The 20,317-nt window shown below is 44.2% G+C and overlaps 1 long non-coding RNA gene across 1 annotated transcript in view; it reads right to left on the minus strand.

The window, feature by feature from the left end:
• LOC149355693 (uncharacterized) overlaps positions 1 to 18,683 on the minus strand; it is a 58,658-nt gene extending 39,975 nt beyond the window's left edge. The window contains exons 1-2 of the long non-coding RNA XR_016289744.1: positions 18,518 to 18,683; positions 8,308 to 8,477 (exon numbers count right to left, since the gene is read on the minus strand). This is a non-coding gene — a long non-coding RNA (uncharacterized LOC149355693). The remainder of the gene's footprint in view (positions 1 to 8,307; positions 8,478 to 18,517) is intronic.
• Positions 18,684 to 20,317: the final 1,634 nt, after the last annotated feature.

Raw genomic sequence — 20,317 nt, forward strand, 5'->3', positions numbered from 1 at the left:
GAGCACGGGTCCTTCCTTCCTCAACCATAGACTGCTAACCATCACGGCCGCTTACCACAAGAAGCTTGCTGTTTATATCAGAAACCTTATGAAAGGAAACTGGCAGACTTTCGAGAGCACATATTTAATTGCCCAAACAGCATACAGTCTTAGGCACCCTCAATACCATGCACCAAAATCTCGTACAAACTATGGGTTCCAAAACTAACTCACATAATTCCTCATAATTAAACACGTATCCATACTTAACAGAATTGTCGCTACAAAATATGTCCGAGGGCTGCTTTGCTGACTTGATGCCCGTTCAGCTGCCTGTATAGCAACACTCAGGCCAACAGACTATCAGTTTGAAAGCCTGTGAAACACTCATGTGGCAGAGGCATTGTTTTATTTACAATTAAAAGTGTGATTCTGGTTTCTAGGATTTAACAGCTTTAAGCTATGAAGAATGACGTAGCGGAAGACTCCAGATTAATTTAGACCACATGGGGTTGTTTAACATGCACTGATATTACAGAGCACAAGCGCATTCTGCACTGCTCCATTTCACCACAGACAGGATGTAACCTGGGCCCTCGGCTCAGCAGCATGGACCACTCAGCTACTGCGACAGGCTAACAATTCAAACTGAACTAAATGTAAACAGCTGGATGAGTTGGTTCTGAATTTGCATTATGAAACACTGTCTCAGTGCACAACAAACATGGATGAGGAAAGAGCACACAACGCAAAGCATCAATTGATGTCTGGCATTTGTATTGTGTGCTCTTTCCTTGTCTGTGCTTTTTGTGTGCCAAAAAATGTTTCATAATGCAAAAAAAAAATTACCATACTAAACCTTTCTGTACTAAATATTATTAAGCATACTGAGTGCGGCACTAATTCTGGGAACTACAGGTCTTCAAAAACAAGGCACTAATGAGTTTCAGATGTAGTTCATCAGCTTACAAGTGCAATAGCTAACAGTTCATTCTGCTCCTCTTTTTGACAGCTGGCTAAGCGGTGGCTATCAACATGACTTCTTAGTCGTAATTTAGCCATGCAGAGGTGCAGACTCACAGAATCTAGCAAAGAGGCCTTTACAATGGCTGATGAAGCTACCATCAATATGTCTGCAATAAGACTACTTATGGCAAGTGGTAACGACGACCACTGGGCAACGCATCCACTCCCCTCCGAGAGCTGGCTCGGCCTCAGCTTTTGCGAGCCGCGTCACCTCCGAGCTCCTGGCCACAGGCCAGTAGCACTCTTCTTTTGTCTCTGTGAGCCATCCGACAGGAATGACTGCAAGGCAGTCGTCCTCAAGAGGAAACTTCACCACAGCGAATGGTTTTGACATGCTGCACAGAGGAAACACGACAAAAGATTAATGGGCAAACAAGGATTTTTACCAGACACTCTCTGTGCCATTCTCTACTGGCACTTGCCTGTTTGGGTGCCGAAAACTTCACACTACCATGACAACTGAGAGGTACTCTTACAACCATCTCGTTCTACTTCGCAACGCACTTCTGAACTTTCATGAGTTGAGAGTTACAAGTGTCACGAGCGCCTGCAATTTGGGACTTATTTAAACAATATTTCTGTGCCTGCTGTCATGTGAAACAAATAACAGCCAGCAATAGTGGCGTGCAACTTCACTGCATTGAACATCAAACTGAGTGCAGTCTACCAGGAGCATAGTGATGAAAAAAGAAACCAGTAAAACGCAAGATTGACCAAATGAGGAAGAGAGAAAACAAGCGCGTTCAATTAGCGAGCTCGAAACTAGCACTCGCTATATGTAGAGTCACACTGATCTAGACTTTGTAATACAAGGCTCTGAGTAGCGGGAAGGGACACACATAAATAAAAAGTACTCTCAATTTTTTTTCTGTAACCGATCACTGGCAGGAGCAGCATTACTTCTGGCAGTACAGAAGAATTGTGTTCATTCATCCTGTTCTTGTCACATTTCTCTCATCGCACGGAGACTCGCAACGCAACAATGTCAACACTGCCATGGAAGCATTTGTCAATCAAGCACAAGGCATGCAGGCTGCGACTCTATGACGTCTGACATGCATGCCTGAACCAAGCGATTAGCCTCACAAAAGCAAAAATTGGCGATGAAAAACACTCAACTGCATCGCACGTGGCAACTGGTTGGTCATGGGGGGCGCCGCAGAGAACGGCTCCGGAAATTTCGACCACCTGGGGTTCTTTAGAGTGCACCGATATCGCGCACAGTACACGGGCCTCTAGAATTTCGCCTCCATCGAAATTCGACCGCCGCAGCCGGGATCGAACCCGCGTATTTCGAGTCAGCAGCCGAGCGCCGTAACCACGTGACGACTGTCATTGCGATCATGATCATAATATCTATACACGTACATAAATGTACGATGTGCCGTGAGAAACAAACCCTCTCAGAAGCAATGCGCCAACAAGATTTGCCGGGATAGTGCGTTCACCCTGATGAAGGAACACACAAACACACACGACATTTAGAAGCGCTTCCCTTCGTGTACGTGTGTGTTACTTCATATTACCCCAACCCTTACACGCAGTTACACCTTGCAATGCGCCGCTGAGTTAATCAAAAGACAACTGCTGACAGATGCCTACAGACAAGTTAGATAAAGGGGCGACACACGAGGCGTGCTCATTGTCCTCACTCTTGACAAGTTCACAAGTAAATATTAGCTGACAACTAACATGAAAGGGAAAAAAGGACAGAATGTATACTTACGCAAGCAGTGCCTCCTGGTTCCCCTCGGTGACTCACGCGTGCCGCCACCAAACTTCAAAAAGCTTGAAGAAATAAAAATTCACAAGCGCGCGTTTTGCTGCCAAACGTCCAAACGAAATGACCACAAGCTATGGATTGGGATTGGCTTGGAACGTACGTGGGAGCGAGAGCGGATGCCTACGTTTATGCGTAAAGCGGTGTTTAGTTTCGAAAAATTTCTTTGAAGCTTAGTGTTGACAACACCGCCAAGAATAATTTTTATCAATTTTTTTATACTTCAATTTATTAACGAGCAAAACATCTTATTTTACGCGACAGCTAAGATGGAATGGCATGGCTACTTTTGACTACTTTCAGCTCAAGTTTTGGCTCCTTTTAAAATGTTCCCAACGGCAACCCTGCCCGCGAGTCATGCCGCGAGTGCTCGCGCTTGTTTTTCTTTTGTGGTGTGGAGGTGTTGGTCGCACTGCCTGTCTGCTGTCCCTTTGTGCGGCTGTTGCGGTCCTCGTCTTTCACCGCAAAGCTTCTGCATTTCGCCATGAATGCAAAGCAACGCAAGTACCGTATCGTTGAAAAAGAATACCGTGAGATCTTGCAAGATCTCGGTATTTCACAACGGCCGGTCGCATCTACGTCTTCAAGCTTGGATCAAGGCGGCAGGAAACGATCGCACTCCGAAACATCAGTCGACGTACGCACCCCCCAACTCTTGCTACCGTCCGAAGCAACCACGCGACGCAGAAGCGAAGTGCGCGCTGAAGACGCGTGATTGAAATCTATGACCGTAATCAATATGAATACGATTAACCGATAGCGATTAATACGTCCCTATCGAAAAATCTCGTATATATGTGTCATATGTGTCTGGTTCATACGAGATTATGGAATATCTCGTATGATTATGGAATATCTCGTATGTGTCATATGATGTGTCTGGTTTGCAATTTTTGGGAAAGGAAAGGGAAGGGCTGGGGTGGAATTATAAGGCAATTAACATTAAAATAGCTTCCATTGAAGTTAGTAAACTAAAGAAAGTAAAAAAAAAATTCGGACGCGAAAAAAAAAACTACGCGCCGTTCCGGATTCGAACCACCGACCTAGAGATCTACAGCTCACTACACTACCCACTACACCACTGCTGGCATGGCAAAAACTGCTTTACATTTCGATGACAAGACTTATGCTATGCTTCCCACTATAGAATTCGACGGTTAGGTGCGAGGACAAATGTTTATTTTTAAGGTATAAGGAGCTGAACTACAGCCGATTGCACTTCCACTGATTTTGTGGATTTTGATGTGCTCTGTGATAAGCACTGAAAGATCTGATATTTGTATGTATTTTAATTTTCACAGCGCCTGCACCATTGATCGTAGTACTCTCATTGCGCACATATTGTTAACTACAGTCGGAGCTCTTGCATGAAAATACCTGGCGTTATTAGCTCAACTAAGCCCAGAAGGCAACATTTGCCTTCTGGCTGAACGTTTGTCCAAGCACATTGGAAACGCCTAACGTCATACTGTTTGGATAGGCGCGGTTTACAACAGGAGGGCACAAGCAGAGAATCAAGGAGAAAAATATTTGAAACAGGCCAAGAGTTTTTTTTATGCGTTGGTTGGGCACTTGTTAATCGCTTGTTCATCCCTTCTTTTCCGCGTGTTTCAAACAGCAAGGCCCACTCTATGAGAGGCACTCATCAGCGGCTATGTGTTTCGCACGAGATTGATGTAAGCTGATACGGTGCATATCGGAGCTCTTGTGTACGCACGAGTGTCGCGTGTCAGTTAAGGTATGCCACATATGTAATCCATACAAGTCACCTTTCCGTAGCGCGTGAACTACTATATATGCAGCAGATGTGTTCATCTGTGACATTTGTGACGCGTATGAGCTCGTAAGCAGCCTATACGCGTTCATACGAGACACATTAATTTGTGACACACATGAACTCGTATGAAGTATATGTGCTGATACGAGGCGCATTTGTCGACACATGGCTCATATGGTGCCCATATGAGTCAAACGAGGCACATATGAACTCGTATGAAGCCTATATGTGTTCATATGAGGCACATATACTGACACATATAACTCATATGGGCTGCATACGAGGCAAAGGGAGAGAACGAGTACCGTGGAGGCGCAATGCCTTCGCATTCTTCCAATTCGAGTTCCCGCAGACGATGTAACGTTTTTTTCTTAAGCTATATGTATCTCTTATATAAGCGCATGGTCAGTGCTGTCCTATCATGGAGCAAACGCACGTTACTCTTTACCCATTCCTGCTTTAATGGAGTGCTCGACACGTTGCGCCATGCATATATGTTTTGGTGCTGTTCTGCAGGTATACCGCATTAACTGCGACGCCCAAGCACATCAAGGTACAGCGTATTTAACGTTAGAGTCGAGAAGTTATTTTTATAAAATGCTATTTATAGTTTTTGAAATTCAGGCCTGAAAATCGGTGCTGCATATATGTTTCTCCGACTCGCATTCTTTCATTGCACGACTGGACTTTTTACATTTACACAGAACGAAGACCACAACCTTAAAGGGGGAAATAATCGCATGCATGCATGCAACTTTGCATATTTTAGTTTAAAAAACTGAGATTTAAAAAATCTCACAGGAGGTTATGCGGGTTTTTACGAAGATATCATTATCTACACCCCGGACTATATATGCTAATAAATAATTAACAATGTGCGAGCTATATATATATATATATATCGCGCCTATCGCCGCAATTGAGAAAACTAAGAAGTCACAATAGCAACTGCATGATGCTCCATAGCAGTCGGCACTTCAAAGTTGCGTTGCCTATTGCAGGAATTGGCCAGCTTCTAAATATGGCAAAGTCAATGCAGGGGAAACATTCGAGAAAGTGGTCCAATACTGCCAACTTCTAAAAATGGCTGAGCCAAGGCGGGTGAAACGTCCGAGAAATTGGTCCAATACTACCAACTTCTAAAAATGGCTGAGCCAAGGCGGGGAAAACGTCCGAGAAATTGGTCCAATACTACCAACTTCTAAAAATGGCTGAGCCAAGGCGGGGAAAACGTCCGAGAAATTGGTCCAATACTACCAACTTCTAAAAATGGCTGAGCCAAGGCTGGGAGAACGTCCGAGAAACTGGTCCAATACTGCCAACTTCTAAAAATCGCTTAGCCAAGGCTGGGAGAACAGAGGCAACGCGGGGCCTTCACAGGGCTGTCGTTTGCCAACTCAGATCCTACATTGGACCGATGTCATGTGCTGCTTGGGATGCGACCGCCGTAAACAGACGACGAAGCAGACGTTGCAGCGTGCAACGAAGTGGCCTTGGCAGCGCTTGCGCTCGCGGCTACATGACCCGTCAAGGCGTTTTAATGCACGTTAGTGCAACGAAAGAGTCTCTGCACGAGCCAAAGAGGATTTAAAGCAATGTAACGACTTTTACAAGATAGAGCCGTCCGCTTCAGCCAATTCAGCAGTCCTTGCAATTCCGGTCGGCATGTTTACCAGGAACTACTGGTGTTGTTGTTTTTCGCTATGACTTACCTTGCTTCGACGACAAAGTTTAAGCTGCAATTCAGCCTAGTTTTTGATATACGCTCTTGATTCTGGAGCGCGCAAGCCTAATGGGACCTACAGCTACACTTCTACCGTCTGCAACTGCCAGAAACGCAGCCGAAATCTAGCACAACCGTCCGGAACGTAACAAAAATAGATTTGGAGGTTTTTCGCGGTGTTTTATAAACTTAAATGAAGAAAAGCGAGTTTATATTAAATTTGCAAATGTTTTTTGAACATTAAACGTCATGTGATGGCAAATATTCTTGCTATCAAAGATACGAAACTACTGCTGCTAGTGAATCAGCAGTAGTAAATTGTCCCTTCTCAGAGTAAATAAAAGCACCGCCGACGAAAGTGCCGCCGGCGTTTTCCGTTTCTTCGAGCAACTGTACGCACTTTTTTAGGCCCCGCGCTAACGCGACATGTCGCAAAAGGCGACACCGGGAGAATACCACCCCAGTATCCACAGCTGAAAGTGTTGAGCGTGGCAAGGAACCCACTATAGACCCCTGAAAAACGAAAAGAAAGACGGCGCAACATTCGGAAATGGGATTAGAAAAATACGAGGGGGTACCCAAAAGAAACCGGACTAAATTTTTTGGTCGGCAAAGCTTCTGTGGTACCGCGTTTTGCCACTAGGAGCGCATAGAACGAATATTCCAGAGTCAGTAAGCCGAGTGTCATCGTTGAAGGAGGTCACACTAGTTTAGGCAGAGTTTTAGAGTGACGACTGTTTTGTGTGAACGTCGTTTTTGCAATGGCTGATTTTCGTGAACAGCGTGCGCCGGTGAAATTTTGATTTTTGCACGGAAAAAGTTGAATGGAAACTCTTGAAATATTAAGAAAGACGTACAAGGACGATTTTATGGGGACAACTCAAGTGTTCCTGAATCGAATCCTGAATCAAAGCAACAATCATACCAATGGAAAACTTCAAATTGACCTCGCCTCAAGAAAGCTCGTCAGGTTAAACTAAACCTCAAAACAATGCTGATTTGTATTTTCGACGACGTGAGAGGAGTCGTCCATTGGGAATTTGTTCCGCAGGGTCAGACAGTTAGCCAGGCTTTCTACTTGGATGTTTTGAAAAGATTGGGCAACAGTGTGCGGTGGAAGCGGCCAGATTTGTGGCGGTCGGGTGACTGGTTTTTTCATCATGGCAATGCCCCTGCTCACACAGTTCTGTCTCTACGACAATTTTGGACCAAAAATGGCATGACCCCTATTCCTCAACCCTCATACTCTCCCGACCTGACCCCGTGCTACTTTCTTTGTTTCCTAGAATGAAAAAATAGGTGAATGGAAAGCGTTTCGCTGATGTTACTGAGGTGAAGAAAAAAACGACGGAGGCACTCTCCAGCATCACAAAAGATGAATTTAAACAATATTTTGAAAAATGGAATGAAAGATTCGACAAGCGTATCATTGCAAGTGAGGAATACTTTGAAGGAGATTGAAGGTCTTTGCTTAAAATGTGAACAAATAAGTTCAAACAAAAATAAGTCCGGTTTCTTTTGGGTACCCCCTCGTAGTTTCTAAGCTCGATGTTTCTGTAAATATGCTACTAAACACTGCTAAAAATTAAGCTACTAAAAAAACTCCGCATTCACGTATGAACTCCGTATACACGTGGTTCCGTTGCTTACAAGAAAGCGCTACCGCACGACTTCTGCGACCACAGTTCTGCCCGTCAGCCACGAACGAGGGAGAGTAAATGCGCTAGTCTTCCGCGATCCTTCGGTCGTCACAATTTCGCAGAACACAGATGCTAATGTTTGTTTTTGTTTCTTCGCTTCACTGATTTGCTGGCGTGCTGTTGCAATATCTCTTTGTGCTCTAGGCTTTCTCCAGTACTGCACTGTGTGCATCGCCTGTTTTGCAGAATTGTGAATGATTTGTAATATCTTCGAATCTTGTTTCTACTGTAAAAAGTGATGTCCAGTGAACCTTTCTCTGAGTGTGAGCGTTCTCCAGGCTGCAAACGGTGAACGCGACCTTCCCTCGCCCCTCTTCCTCACCATTTGTCACTTCGTCGAGGTCATATTCCAACTGAAAGTCCATGACACTTCCTGTTAGGACCTATGTGGGTGGCTGTTCCGGTCTAATGGCAGCTGGTTAAGTACACCACCCGTGCGTATGGTGAAAATCCGCGATGACCTTCTGCCTTCAGCTTTCGCCCCGTGAACACCTGCAGAGAATAAAAATAGAAAATTTTGAAAAAGAGAATTTTTGTGAAGTACACTTGGCGCGAAATGTTAACGCGTCACACGAGTGGCCGAAAAACATTTTCTCGCGTTGCGTGCAAGACAGCGTGCAAAGGACCTGGTCGTGCTCCCGTTTTTATTCCTCAGCTTAGGGTTCCGAGTCCTGCTTATACGGGATAGTTGAGATAAAATAACATATTTCGGGCCTGGCGTTTTGTTACCCTGGTAGTACTTAGTCACAAAAAGACAACCCGAGCCGATTTCATGAAAATAACCTCTTCTTCTCTTAAAGGACAACCATGGGACAACCGCAACCGTAGCAGAGAAGCTGTCGTACTTTTGATCGCGTGTGGATAGGCTGCAAAGGAAGAGCGTCCGAGTTTAAAGGGAAAGCCCTCGTCTTTGTAGGGAAATTAGAAGCGTGCATTTAGTAATTCCGAGATAGTGACGTCTCTTTGAAAGCAGCTACTGGGGCCTCGAGTACGCTAGCCGGGAACGCACCCAACGGACGCAAACGCCATTAGTCTCTCACATGTACCCTGCACATTCTCCAGTCTCTCAAGGTTGCGCTTGTGGTGAATCGCAGCATAGAACTATTTTCAGAGAACGCAAATGAGCCTTATGATGGATATAGCAACAGAAATAAGCAAGAAATAGTTAAGCACTCCCATCGAGGATCCCCACTCGCTACGCTAGAACTGATCGAGACTTTGGCTGCCATTACTGTTCTCTTTGAAAGAGCTGATAAGCTTCAGCATTTGTTTAGAGCTAGATTTTTTCTTGCGCATTTGTTACAGTGGTCGTTTTCACACAGAGATCAACGTTGGGCAGGTCGTACGCTGCCCACTCCGAGGCACCCCCGCAAAGAACTCCTGTTCGGGTGTCTGAATCCATAAACATTAATAAAATTCATGTCTCGTTGTATATACTTCCTAGTGACCTTGTCTCCGAAAAGCAGTACTTTCATAAAGGCATTAAGGATTCGACAACGGGAGATAAAAATAACTAGCAGGAGCTTATAACAGCTCCTCTCGAGTACATTTCACAAGATTGCCGGCGACGTTTAGGACCATGCCCCAACTAAGTCAGTCACTTCGTCTTGATCAGAAATCAGATGTAATAACTCGATTCTATTCCGACAACTGATATGATGCATTTTTGTTGAACGGTGCCCAAAACTTTCAATCTAATTTAAGAATTCGAAATTAAAATGAAATGCATTTTCTTTGTTGAAGACATTAATGCCGGTAGGATGTATTGTTAATAAGCTCAGAGGGAACAAGTTAATTTTCTTCTGAGTGCTTCGCCACATTATGTTCCCTACGATGCGCTCAGCCACATTATTGGCTTGCAAAGACTATACCTTGTCTTCGGTTATTTTTGGAGCTAACAATTGGGTTGGAAATATAGTGCCTCCAAGGATCAACCATCATTCCTTCAGGTACCAATGGCAAAGAAACATATGGTTATGGTTATATGGTTATATGGGGTTTTATGGCGCATAAGCAACTAAGGCTATCATGCGCCAAACACAAGGTTAGATGATGTTATGTCAAGTGTACAGAGGTTACATTATAATAGAATTAAAACATTGGTTTTCTTTAGAAACTTACAAACAAGTGAAAACTCGACAAGTGTTTGCTCGCCTAAAAGCAATGCGGGATGAAATGGAATGTGTTGATTGTAAATTACCGTAAAATTTTTTTTTCTAAATTCTTCGAGACGCGAACAAGAAATTAAAATGTGATTTACTGTGTGCTCTTGACCAAACATTTCACACAGAGGTTTGTCTTTTTTGTTAATAAGAAGTTATGGGTGATGTGTGTGTGACCTATGCGTAAACGACATAAAATTACTTCGGTAAAACGCTCTTTATGGCGGCATGATTTCCATTCTTTTAAAATGGGCTTTATGGTATGCAGCTTGTTGTGTCCTTCATTTTCCCAAGAAGTTTGCCACTTGGCTCTTAGTCTGCCATGCACTAACTTCATTTAATCCCTAGGAGGCAAATTTACATGTTTGATTTCCATGGTTCTGGTTGGTGCAGCACACATGTCGGCTCTCTCATTGTCCCTAATGCCAATGTGACTGGGAACCCAGCAGAATTTTATAACATGTTTTTGTGTTGTGACCTTTACTATATTGTATATGATGCTTCCAATCAGTGGCTCCGTGGCATTTTTGGAGTTTAATGCTGTAAGGACGCTCAGTGAATCTGTATAAATGATGCTGTTTTTGATGTTTTCATTTGTTATTATCTGTACCGCAACACTAATAGCATAACACTCCGCGGCGAAAACTGTAGCATTCCTTCAGGTGCCAATGGCAAAGAAACGATAATCTGCACTCAAGCCTCGCAGACATATGGTAAGCGGTGGAGAGGCGAAGTGTTGCCGTTATTTCCTTTGTATTCACAGAGTCCGCATTCTCAGATTTACGATGGCACCCCTGGAAGAATTAAATGTCATCATACACTGAAAACTCCCGTCATACTGAGACATACCTGCTCAAAAATACGAGCAGGTGATTCGATAGACACGAGCTCGCCCCGCCTGATCCGCTGCAACGCACTGAATGGAACTGTACTGGAACCGTGTGCGCACCACTCCGTGTATTATCGTGCGCAGGGGATTACCTGGACGCATAGAAAAAATTGCTGGAAACAATCAGACAGAAAAAATGGCATCAAAAAATCTGGATAGCAACATACTGTGAAGTGATATATTTCATCGTCGTGCGCACATTGAAAGGCGTAGCGGCGAAAGATGTAGGTGACTTAAAGCACGAGGGAGGATTTCAGCTTGCAGGAAGATTCATCCTGGTCGTATAAAAGATAAGCTTGCGCAGAATCAAAGGTAGCTTATTTTTTACGTTACAGTGCGACTATACACCTTGACCGACTGAAGAACCTATCCTGAGGGGCATAATTTTGACGCATGATAGGAGGCTTGAAATACAGATCAGATCAAGAAACTTTTAGCCTCACAGAAATGTTCCCTGCACGACGCCATAACCTGGGCGCGCGGGCGACTGTGCGAAGCTTGTTTCAGGCAGAAGGGGCATCTGTGTTGATGTGAATTTTGTTTGTGTCGAAGAGGTGCTGATCAACAAATACTTTTATAGTTCATGTTCATCGCTATTGCTGATTATGTGCTTCGGTCATCCCAGGGGTTTACGTTCTTGTATTAATTCTTGTCTTACATTTTTTTTTAAATTTTTATCTTGGTTTAGTCAGTTTGTCTATCGTACAGCAACATCACGTTTATTTAGGGTTTTTATCTGGTTGACACGTGTTGAATTTCCTGGCGCATGCTTACCGACTGAGAAGTGTTTTTCGACCAAGCTTCAGTTGCTGGTGCGCTCTTATCCTGTCCGTTCTCCCTGTGTTTTGCGTGTTTACTGTGCGCCGTTTTTAGATGCATCGCCAGTTAAAATCTCTGGTTCGCAGAAACCACAGTACAGGAGGTTAGGGCTCAGTTGAATCCGGGTCTCTTGAAGCGTCTGGGAACAGTCGTGGCCCAGCGTTCTTTCGGCAAGCGAGCTTCAGACCTCAGGGTAGTCGTCGTCTTCTTTCACCACCCGAAATTGAGCGTGGCTGCCACGCTACGCTACAGATAATATGATATCCGTCACTGCCCATATACCTGATATTCGAGGCCAATCGGCTGGTTAGCCTGATAATCAGTAAGGTAGGTAGAAGGACTTGAAATATTGCAATTGTCTTAAAAACTTTTTCCCATAAATCAACCCAAGGCGGCAACGATTGCGTGAACTGGCAGAGATCGCCGGGACAATTTCGAGAAGTGTGAAACTATGCATTTCATTTCCCAAATATCGATTTCATTTCAGATCGTGGAAAAGTCGACTGCTGTGTGCTCTAACATTACAGTGGCGTACAGAGCCTAAGCGATGTTTCTCACCGCCATAAAGTCAGTACGTTTTAGATATCATGCACGCGCGGCCGCGATGTTTCTGCAGTCCCTCAGCCCCTCATCAAACATCCGCACCGCATCTCGCCATTGCCCTGAGAATGATGGCGTCCATTGGCAGCACAAGAATCTCGTCTACGGCTGTCCTGCCAATATAACCGTAGCACATGCCACACGCGTAGTAGCAAAAAGAATCGGTTGTTGATAACGTCTTACATCACGCATCCCGTACCTGGCATAGTCGATAGTGGCATGCTTCACTACTGTGGGCGTGTTGGGGTAGATAATGACCCAGAAAAATCGAAACCGATTCTCTTGCTGAATGGTTGCGTGGTAATTACCAAATGCGCATTTTCTGACGAAACAACGCCTTAAATAACTATAGAAGCCGTGCATAAAGTGCTAAGAAAAAATAATTAAATTCCCACCATTGCTACCGTGATATCACAGCAACTCCAATACGGCGGCAGAATGAAAACCACGTTAAAAAAGAAAATCTCCGAAAACGATGGCGCAGAGATGGCAACAACAAGAAAAAAAAAGCACGAGAGGGATTTTTTAAACATCTCATAACAATGACTCCAAAGGAGTACCTCGTGAGGCCTGTCATAATGACATGCTCTCGAGCCAGACAATTCTTCAGACGCTTGAGCTATTATCTTCTGCAACAGGGAATCAAGAGGCATAAATTTACGAGAAGCGGAGGTGGCTTCCACCGCTTTATGCAGCCTTTGGCAGCAGGGGATATTGAAAGGAAATTGTAACTGTGGATGCAATTTCACCGCAGAGCAGTACAAAACAACTTCAATGTATTCGGATGCAAGTGTAACGCAATCAAGGCGAAGCAAGCGAGCTCTGAAGAGCTGAGGTACTCACACTCGGTCTCCTTGTGCTTTGGTCTTTGTTGTTTGATTTCACCTGATCGTCCAACGTGAAACAAGGGCTTCACGACGTGTCGAAACTGCGCGAGTGCGTAATAGCTATAGTGCGGTTAGCACGGCTGCAAAAGCGAACCTGTTCGAATGCGCCACCCTCGTGGCACTGCAAATGACCACGCCCACGCTGCTTTGCATTTCATGTGACGCCACCAAGTGGGATCCACGTGAACTTAAAGGCGGGGAAGCGTGTATGCCAACCTTGATCGCAGCTTTTCCGGAGCTCAGTATAAGGGCCATCTCTAAAAATGCAGCAGACCGATTGGTTCAGAACTCTCAGATTAGTTGCATGTCATGTGGTTAGCAAAGTTAGCTTCCATACTGATACCTAGATTCCGTTCAAAAAGCAGCTGCCAGCAGCACTAGCTTCGTAACTAATGATGAAGTGCAACTTGAAATTGGGTGGCCAAAGGGCCACGCTGTAACTTCGCTGAACGAAAAAGCCTGATGCCTGATACCAAAAAAAATCATATGAGATAAAATGTTTTTGTTAGGATAAGTTAAGTGTTTGATAAAATCGATATTTTGATGTCTGGAATATTATAGAAAACAGATTTCCGGGCCCCTGTTAAACAACGGTCTGTATACTGATAGCCTGAATGTGCCGGTCTTCTTTTCATAGCTGCGGTATTTTATCGCAATATCATGTATAGGGATCGGCACAAGTGCAAATTAGTTCCTTTCGTTGATGAAATGCTCTGCTTGCCATTCTTTCGTCCAACACGGATATTCTTTCAGTCAATGCTAGGCACGATACTTAAAAAAAAAAGCTGCGTTCAATACCGACACTCGACGCGCTGAGGAATAGAATTGTGACGTAGATATTATATTTAAAAGCGCAATCGATTTCTGATGGAGCTACAAGAAAGCGTATCATGGATTCTTCTAAACATTATTGAAGTCACCAATATTAACATTTGTTCGAATACCTTTAAGTTAGTACCCTTCGCTGTAAGAACCTGAATACGTAATAATAAACTTGAAGCTGTTTATAATGCTTTGTGTTTCTTGCTACATAATTTAGCCTGTTGCCTCTCCCTTTGCCCGGCGCTATCTGGTACAAACTCCATACACTTTGGAAAGCCTAGAAGCCTGGAACACTAGAAGCTAGAACCAAAGCAGGAAAAATATAAGGGATGCTAGTGTTTATTGCAGTGAAGGAACCTTGATAATCTGTTATTTTTATGTTCTTTTCTTAACGGTATTAGAATGCGCTCAAACCACTGTTCCGGAAGAGCCCGGTAATGCGGCCGGGCTAAAAGCGGAGAAGATACAGAGAGCGTCTGTTCAGGAGCAGTTGAGCAGGTTTATGTGCTCAATTTTAGGACGGTGCATTTTTTTAATATTTAGACTAAACTACTGCCTCGTCGGATCGATGATCCTGGCGATATAGTAACCAAGCATAAGTTTCACTAACGCCTCTTGAGAACGGCTTGTTGAAACCGCTTGCTTCTCCAAACGGCAGGTATGCGTCAGGTATGCCCTTTGACGATACCGCCGATGATGACTCCATTGACCCTTGCGTAGAAGAGTGCATGGCCTTTATCGCGCTCACAAGGTAAACAACACATGTTCTGTATGCTCCTGAGCATTACGGTGGAAGTGTCATTTCTATTGGCAACGACCTCAACCCGAAATGGTGGGGAAGAGGTATTGTTTCTACCACAATGCTGGGCCTGTCTCCTCGTTCCTTCTGTCACAGAGTGCGCAGAAGGAAAATGTATGCTTCGTCTATCTACCACAGAACGAACGCAGGGAGACAGCCTTCGGATCGTCTCTTCATAGTTGTACTCCATAGGTTTTTTTAGTGTGCTACCTCCTTTACGAGCGATGCCGGCCGGAAATCTGGCTTACAGCCACCTCGAAATGTGCGACACAGTGTGCTTTGAGGTTCGAGCATCATTAAATTATATGATACAGTCAAAATGTATTTTGTAAACCAATACTCCAATGCTTCCATTTTTGTCAAGCGATAGGTAATACAGATGAACAAAATTAGCAAGACGATACTATCGAAGCTACATGTGGCTTGGATACTGCCTATGACTGCGTGTGAGTCATTTTCTCTAGGTACACAATATACTAGCGCCGTTTGTTATGCGCGGCGTTCTCTCGCCAGTGTCTGTTTCCCGCAGCAACTTGGCCATGTTGCTGTCCCGCGTAAAAATGTTCCCAGTGATCGCCTCATGCGCTTAACTTTTACGAATGGCTTTCTCGGAAGGCTGGTTCGACATGCTCTCTGAATTGCTTCTTGGTGTAGCTTTAGTTGCTGTCATTTTAGAATTCCTGTACCTCTTAGTAAAGATAGGCCACGTGTGTGAACATTAGCCCCTCTATTGCCGCCCAGTCTATGCGTATCTTGGTGATTACGAAAAGTTCCCATCTAAATGGAAGCGCATTGAAAATCCTTGTATTCTGATAGCCCATGCGTGACACATAAGTTATGACGCATAACCACTCCTTCCTTCCCCTGTAATCAGTCTGGCTTTAAAGCGGTTTGCTATACTGAGCTAGAACCAGCAAAGTGCTGTGGTCAATTTTTCGCCCGGCCTATAGTGGCGAAACTGCAACATCTCCTTACCCTAGACTTACCATCGAGTGCCTAAGCATGAATGTTTCGTCGGATCGCCGACCATCCTCTCTCAGCTGGAGTGGGGCTGAATCCCTTGCGAAAAGCTATTATCTCATTATCAGGAAGTAAGTAAGATGCAGTGATGGGTGAAGGAACCCGCAATATTCCTTTTTTCCTCCGAACGCCACGTAGAACTCACCCACCCGGGCTTTTCCGTAAAGGTTGGGCTGAGATACTCAGCAAAACCTGCAAATACCACGGCTGAAGTGGAAGATGCAAAATACCCGGAAAGCTTTGAATGACTGGCAAGTCCAGGGTTTGATTGATTTATTTTCATTTCAAGCAATAGTTGCAGAGGAATGACTGCACTAATATCTGAATCCCTAGCGAAAAGGTAGTTGAGATCCATGCAATTAAGTTCCTGTAATAGTGAATCGCAGCTATATCAAATATTTAAAAACATACCGATGAATAAGGCTTACGCATTACAGTAGACAATTGAAATATTGCTTTTCAATGACACTCCTATATAGACAGCAAAGGTGTACGTTTGAAAACAAACGAAAACAAAGAAATTCAGAACACACCAGAGCGAACCAAGAGAAGAAAAAACACATCTTTCTGGTTTATTATGATCTTGCATGGGCCTCTGAGTAGGAATATGTGGAAAAATGCTGAGAGTCCGCGAAAGTGGATTCCTAATACTCCTTACCATTCAGCTAATTTAGCATGCTCATTTAAATGATGAGGCAGGTGACACTCGTCAATAGCTGCGTAGTCAATGGGCGTTTCACGCAATCCGGTTGCAACATGGGCTAGTTAAGGCTGCCACTGTTTAAAGCCCAGAAATAAGCATGTACAGTCTTTGTCAAAAATATACAGCGCAAACGGTTTGATTCCAAGCCGTGTAGCGAGGCTCTTTCGCACATTTGACAGTCCTAAGCTTTATATCGTTGGGGACAAATTCCTCCCGCCTATGTGCGATTAGGGTCCCTGAGTATGCGAGAAGAGGCGCGCTGCTGGGCAATGCTCAACAATCTTCAAGTTTTCAGCACTCTAGGAAAAGTTTTCGATAGATAACGCTGGTCTGGCAAGAAAGATATTTAACGCTGCAATATAGTTAGCATTTATTGGCAGAATTAAGGAGTTGCCATTTATTCGTCCTATTTGATCGAAAAATCATATCAGGTTCGGCGGCGGCTGAAAGATGCATGTCGACTGCGTAGCGGCTTGCCAAGCCTTTTATTCGGTTCAATATGAGGTGTCCGAAATGTTTGTTGATTTGAACTCAAGCTTCGTGTCCTTACCGCATGCGCTACCCGATGATATACTGGCTAGACCGTGGAAATTGCTCGACGGTTAGCGATTGAAATCCACATTCTATCAAAGATTCAAGCAAGTTGCTAACATGTTCCTGACATTAGAATGGAATAGACAAAATGTTTAACTGTAGCTGAGAAGCTCCGTTGTAAATACATGTAGCGCAGGTCGAGAATGTCGCGGCAATTTTAACGCGGCAAGTAAAAGTATGGCAATGAATTTGCCATTTAAGTAACTCTAAAAGGCCGTCTCCAAACAAATGGTTCGGCGTGTCACCGAGGGTGTTTATTAGCTTTAGTCAAATTTCATGTTTTTTTCGACAAGTTGCACTTTGAAGCAAGATAGAGCTACGCTGAATGACCGTGGTATCCACAGTCTCTACTTTGCTGGTATCAACTTCACCAACAATGTACACCTACTGACTGTTCACGTAAAAACCGAAGCACCTGATGCGTTGTGTCTACTGCTAAAATAACGCTAATTAATGAGAACATGCAACAATAAGCGGTGAATGTTAATGGCTCCACACTGCAAACGTCTATACAAAAATTCAGTACAAAAATACCTATTGTCCGCCATACATTAAACATAATAGCTCGCGCTTGTCCTCAAAAAGTGGATAATTATTTCGGTGGAGAAACGTGGGCCACTATTAGGCATCGTCATCACATGCGCACGTTTGTGAAGAATTCACTCCCCGTGTCCGGACATCTGCTCTTTGAGGCTCTCAGTGCTTGAACCCACGAATGTACATAGAGTACAGTTGAAGACATCTGCACTGATATGCGTACAAAAGTGACGGTCTAAGTGCCCTTTCTGAATCGAAGAATATGGGCACAGTTCACATCTGTAAAGTTGTTTGCCTGTGTGCGTACGCTTGTGCCGAACCAAGTTGTCATTTGTAGTCGCTGTATAAGGGCACTTGTCGCACTTGTAGGGTTTTTCACAGGTGTGTGTACGCTTGTGCACAATCAGCGCGTGACTTTTATATGTTGCATAATGGCACTGGTCGCACATGTAGCGTTTTTACCCAGTGTGTGTACGCTTGTGTCGAAGTAGCTGTCTAGGTGAGGCAGCTGAATAATGGCACTGGTCGCACTTGTGTAGTTTTTCCTCTGTGTGGGAGGAGGTCATATGCCTTAAGTTTGTAGGACACCTCCGACACCGCTGGGCACGGGGAGCATTTAAATTTTTTCTCAGTCGCGTGCAATTCGATGTGTCTCACAACGTCGGGAAAATTCATATAAGTGTACGGGAAGAACATGCACCTGAGTTCCTCTTCTGTTGTCTCAAGGTTATGATACCGAAAAGAATTTTCTTCACTCGTAGCTAGCTCTGGCTCCGAGTCCGCCCAATTCGTATTCGCCACATTTCCGAGCTCAGAGGTCGCCGTCGATGGTAGAACAGAATTCAGGGGAAGGTGCTCGGGACTGGATACTGCCTCTGAAATCAAAGTTGATAACAAGTGTACGTTAGAGAAAATCGGGCATTTTCGTACCTACTCGTTCGGCAAAGTTCGTGCAATCGTTCAAGAATGCCATACCATTTGGCTCACTGCACTGACAAACTGATGCTAACGAACACAAGGTTCATGTACATGCTGAGAAAATACACCACATTGACGACTAATTAAACTATCAGAAGAGTTTTCAAGCGAGGACTTTGAACCTCAAGTCGTAGTGTGCGGACGATGTAATTTGTGCTGCCTGGGTTGCAAATGAAGCTCGATAGCACTCTGAAGTGGCCAGTGTTTTTCGCCCGGTTGTGCGTAAAGTAACCACGATAGCGCGGTAGGATCTGATGTTTGCGCAGTCTCTATAGCTTTAGGTTTTTTACATGTGCCCATCACTGCGTTGTCCAGTGAAGGGCATATATGCAGCTAGCTATGAACCGAAAAATGATAGGTGTAACGTTAAGAGATCAGAAGTGGGCGGATTAGGTGAGAGAACAAACGTGGGTCAATGACATCTGTAGTCGAAATCAAGAGGAATAAATGGGCTTGGGCAGGGCATGTAATGCAAAGACAAGGCAACCGCTGGTCCTTAAGAGTAACGGAGTTGATTACGAAACAAAGAAAGAGTAGAAGGGGGCTGGAGAAAGTTAGGTGGGCGGATGAGATAAAGAAGTTGACGGGGATACAGTGGCCGCAACTGGCAAAGGACACGGTTAATTGGGGAGACATGGGAGAGGCCTTTGCCCTGCATAGGGCGTAGTCAGGCTGATGATGATGATGGTCATTACAACGCCCTCACCCTATTTTCTGGCCACTCTATAAATGTAGACCAGTACACAGGTTGCATCGTTTCGAAGTACATGTTTCGTTTTGTTTGATGAAGCTTACGTCCCGACGCGACTCCAAGTTATGAGGTACGCCGTAGTGACGGTCTACGGATAGGTTCGATCACGTGGGGCTTATTAACGTGAGCTGACATCACGCAGCCCTATGGTCCGTAGCATTCCGCCTCCATCGAAATGCGACTAACACTGCCGTGCTTGAAGTCCCAGCCGACCACTGTAGCTACTGTTCAAACACGGCGGTGCACTTATAAGGAATGCACTTGCACTTTTTATTTATTTTATTTATACAGAATACCCCTAAAGGCCCTCGAGAGGGTATTACATAGGGGGGGGGGGGGCACAGGCAATTGAACTGAATAAAAACAAAACAAAAAACCGCAAATATAAAACAAACAACAAAAGCACAAATAAAACACTTTGGATGACATAAGTAAGCAAAAGAATCAAAAGAATGGCAGCGCGGCAAAGAACGAAGATTACTACAGTATTAAAATTATACAAACAGAACAATAATACAATGAATTTTTTTAGTAACAAACCCTGCAAAAAAGGAAGCCATGAACAAATAAAATAACAATGTATGCGATGAGTTAAGCAGTAGTTATTGAAGATATAAGTTTAAAATATTTATCAGGATCAGTGGTGGTTGCGATATGTGAAGGCAGAGTGTTCCAGTCAGATATTGTGCGTGGTAAGAATGAATGCGCATAGATAAATGTTCTGCACGTGAAACGTCTAACTTTAAAGGGATGATCGCGGCGGTGAAAAAT

This window comes from Amblyomma mixtum, chromosome 3, assembly GCF_055824585.1.
Source record: "Amblyomma mixtum isolate Tamu chromosome 3, ASM5582458v1, whole genome shotgun sequence".
NCBI lineage: Eukaryota > Metazoa > Arthropoda > Arachnida > Ixodida > Ixodidae > Amblyomma > Amblyomma mixtum.